The following is a 4,375-nucleotide window of genomic DNA, read 5'->3' as shown; positions in this document are numbered from 1 at the left end:
TAAGATGGTATACACAGTAAGTGATTGACAAGGCATGCTTTGAAACACACATAAGAGAGTGCATTAATCTAAAGGGAAGGTGAGACATAATGGCATGCTAGTAATGTAACTCAACTACAGGTTTCACAACAGAACCACAAGTAGAAGTAGTCCAGCAATGAGAGAAACTGAAACAATAAGAGAAGCATGTTGTTGTTGAGGCTTTAAAATTAAACTAGGACATACCAGTTAAGGAAGCAAAGTGCAGAAAAGTAAAGCAAGTAGAATTCCACAGTCTAGCCTTGGCTTTCAGCCGGCTAGACAAGCAGTAGCACAAGTAGTAGGGAAAGAAGAGAGAGTTTGAGTGTGTATGTGTGTGTTCTGAACTAATTGTTCGTGTCTTGTTAATGAAAGACTTAGGGTATTTATAGCTTTGAAAAATAGGTAGAAATTAAGGTAACAAGTAAGGGTTCAGAACAAATATGGAAGTAATCACAATTAGAATCCCATTAATACAAGTACTCCCCTTTAAACAAGGAATTACAGCTTATAACGGATACTAACAAGGATAATTTAAGGAAAGAAAATCAGTTTGAGAAAGATTGGTTTTTACCATATAAGGGGTAGTAAAAGTATAGAGTATATGATTGAGTCTAAGTATAGAATATACTTAATTTGAGGAAAGGGTTCAGCAAGAATGAAGCACCACAGTAAATAAGGGAATGAAATCAAACATCTTACACAAACGAGTAAAATTTTAGGGGTTTATTAGAAAACCTTGCAATCAAACCGTAATATATGGAAATCAGGATCAATCAAGAGGGAGTTCATGATTTTGCACTTCGACATATAAATAGAGAAGAATGAACAGGCGTATCAGACATGCAAGGTCAGCTATATCGATAAAAGAAAACAAGAGAGGAATAAACTAGATGAACACAACACACTGAAGTGACACGAGTAGGCTGAGGACTCAGTAGCAAAAGAACCCACTCGAAGCATGGTAATAAGCAAAGTCAGGTAGTCATGGCTAACACATAGAACCAGCATGAAGAAACCAGTCTAACACACAGCAACAGATAAAGGAGATCAAACCAAACACACAGAAACAAGCAAAGAAAGTCTTTAAAACTCACAGTAACAAGTGAAGAAATTCTTTAAGAAATTAGGGTTTTAACAGAGTTGAGTTAAAAAGCGGTAAGTACTCAGAATCAGTGAAGATAAACAAAGAAAAAGGGTCTAACCATAAAGAACTCAATCGAAACAGGTATGCATACAAAATAAACAAAGACAGTTCCAGAACTCCGGATAAAACCGAAAATACTTGGGATTTTCAACAAGATAAATCAGGTAGAAGAAAAACACAAACAAACCGTTTAAACATAGTAAAATCATATGACAATACTGAAAATCAGAGGAGAAGTCTTTTAAAAGAGGTTAAGAAAACCCTAATCTTTAAGAAGGAGAGTCACTTTGAAAAAATTGGGAAAAACCTTTGAGGAAAACACAAAAGGTTCATAATATACACAGATCTAAACAGATCTGAAAGAAAACTGGAAAATCTTTGAAGTTAGGGTTTCGGAGAACCCAGAGAAAGTGAGAAAACCTTTAAAAGTTACTGGTTTAGCCGGAAAAAGTCACAGATCTTACTCGAACGGCCATGGATGGCCGGAAAATGGCATGGGAAACCATGGGAGGCGAGTGAACCGCCTCTGGTTCACTTGAAGGACTCAAAACGATGACACACGTTCAAGAGGACGCCATAAGGCTGGTAGGTGGTGAGACCACCATAGATTCAGGCAGGGAGATGGCTGGAGAAGATGGATAAGGTTCATCGGAGAAGAGGGGGAGGGGAGAAGGTTCTAGAGAGAACCAGAGATAGAGAGAGAGAGATGAGAGTTGGTTGAGTGATGAATGAAAGGGTTTGGGGAGGTCGTTTGGGTTTAATTTTGGAAGGTGGAATGGGGACCGTTGATCTGAATGATCAACGATCACGATTAAATGTGGTAGGTGGGTCGGGTATGGCTTGGGTTTGGGCTTGGGTCCGGTGGGTTTTCCAATTGGGTTGGAGGTCTGTTTGATTTAGGTTAGATTTGCAAGCCAATTTTGGCTATAAGTTAAATAGCCATTTTTTCCATTTAATTTGTAGAAAATAGTAGATAATTTCTAAGAATAATTTAAAAATGCTAAAATGATTTACGGTACATAATTAGTAATTTAAAAATACCGGCTCCAATTTTACGCATATAAAACCTAATTAAACCTTAAAAGGCCTAATATTGCAATTATGTGCAATTTAGCTTTCAAAAATACTAAATGTAATTATAAAAATGTGTAAAAATTACCTTAGCCATATTTTGGCATAAATATAGAAATCCAATAGATGAATTATCAAAAATAATAATTTTGGAAATAATTACTGGGGATTTTACGGATAAAAAGGGAGGAAATAAATCAATTTAACACCTCTAAAATTATGAAAAAATAATAAAACACTTGGACATGCTTACATATGCACATATATGCTATTTTGAAGGTATTTTGCATATTGAAAAATATATAGGGAAAAATTGGGTATCAACAGCTGCCTCTCTTTACCCGGGAAGAATGAAAGAGTTTTCGGGTAAAGAAATGATGGCCAATTTTGACCGAGCAAAATGGTTTGAAGAGGTTAGGCCGCAACCTATCTTTCGAGCTACCTACATATCCCTGGTTTTAGAGGAATCAGGCCGTATGTAGTTCAGAATTCACCAGCGGAGTATACCGATGAGGCGATTTCAAGAACGGACGCAACATCTAGGGTTGTGTGAGTGGACAGTTTACGGGAATGGTTGGGTATGATATGGCAGCGGGAACTGGAGCAGGATCGCTCCTGCCGGGATGGCCGTTGCTCGCCGTCTTACTTGTAAATAAGCAATACAAGCATATATTGTGCGTAAATTCAAACATGATGCAAATTCCCGTCGGACCATGAATGTAGTCTTCGGACGATGAGGATGACGTCCTTAGACCATGATGTCCTGGGCCATGAAGCATATGATAAAGGATTCGCAGGCCATGAAATGATGTTCTCGGGCTATGAGGATGGTGCCTCCGAACTATGAGCCTTTGAATAATGATATGCATAATATTGAAAGAGATCCTCAGGCCATGACATGGTGTTCTCGGGCTATGAAGATGGTGCCTCCGAACGATGACGCCTTTGGATGAGTTGGCGATATTTCAGTCCATGAAGGATGCAGTACGTGGCGATCTTTCAGCCTATGAAATGCAATATGGGGCGATCTTTCAGCCATGCAGATGTAGTATGTGGCGATCTTTCAGCCATGCCGGTGCAGTATGTGGCGATCTTTCAGCCTATGAAATGCAGTATTTGGCGATCTTTCAGCCGTGCAAATGCGACATGAGGCGATCTTTCAGCCATGCAGTGTAGTATGAGGCGATCTTTCAGCCGTGCAGATGCAGTATGAGGCAATCTTTCAGCCGTGAAAATGTAGATGTGGCAATCTTTCAGCCGTGCAAATGCAGTATGAGGCGATCTTTCAGCCGTGCAGATGCAGATGGAGACAGCGTTTAGTCTCGGAAGGCGGAATGGTAGCCATATGCAGGTTGGAAAGGTAGAATGGTAGCCTTATGCAATGCAGATGCAAATGGAGACAGCATTTAGTCTCGGAAGGCAGAATGGTAGCCTTATGCAGGTTGGAAGGCAGAATGGTAGCCTTATGCAATGCAAATGCAGATGGAGACAACGTTTGGTCTCGAAAGGCAGAATGGTAGCCTTATGCAAGAAATAAAATAGCAAATGACAGTAGAGTTTTCTTAGCTGATAGCAGATTGCGGCGTTGTGATTATTGGGAGCATTGTGACATACGAAACATTATGGGTGCATGATGATAGCAAATGTTGGCAAGTGCGACGGTTCGGAGAATCGTATTCTTGAACAATGTTTGTTCCATGGGAGTACAGTATGTTTAATGATTTCGCAGTCCTAGTGCCTGCATCCAAAGAAAAATTGTGAGTTTTGTAAAGGGGGAAGGTTAGTTCGTATCCCCACTGGCTTTGCTTGACTGGTTCGGCTTTTGATCCGGTGATACCGTCTGTATCATTGGGGTAGCGTTGCTAAACAAAGAGGTTTCAATAATAGACATGCATGATTTTGTAAAAGTATGACATAAATGTATAATTAAAAATAGTTTTTAGATGAGCCGACAACTGTGACGTAGTTCAGGACATTGCAACCTCTCCTGCTATGGAATTTTGAGGGTCCTCCTCAAAATTCTGCCCCAGTTTGATGGGTTGATGCTTCTAACTGCTGCTCGTGTGGCGATCGGCTGAAATTACTTCGGAATTTTGAGGGTCCTCCTCAAAATTCTACCCCAGTTTTCCAATTGTGGGG

The sequence above is a fragment of the Nicotiana attenuata genome, unplaced genomic scaffold, assembly GCF_001879085.1.
Source record: "Nicotiana attenuata strain UT unplaced genomic scaffold, NIATTr2, whole genome shotgun sequence".
Lineage (NCBI taxonomy): Eukaryota > Viridiplantae > Streptophyta > Magnoliopsida > Solanales > Solanaceae > Nicotiana > Nicotiana attenuata.
This window is presented reverse-complemented; position numbering follows the sequence as displayed.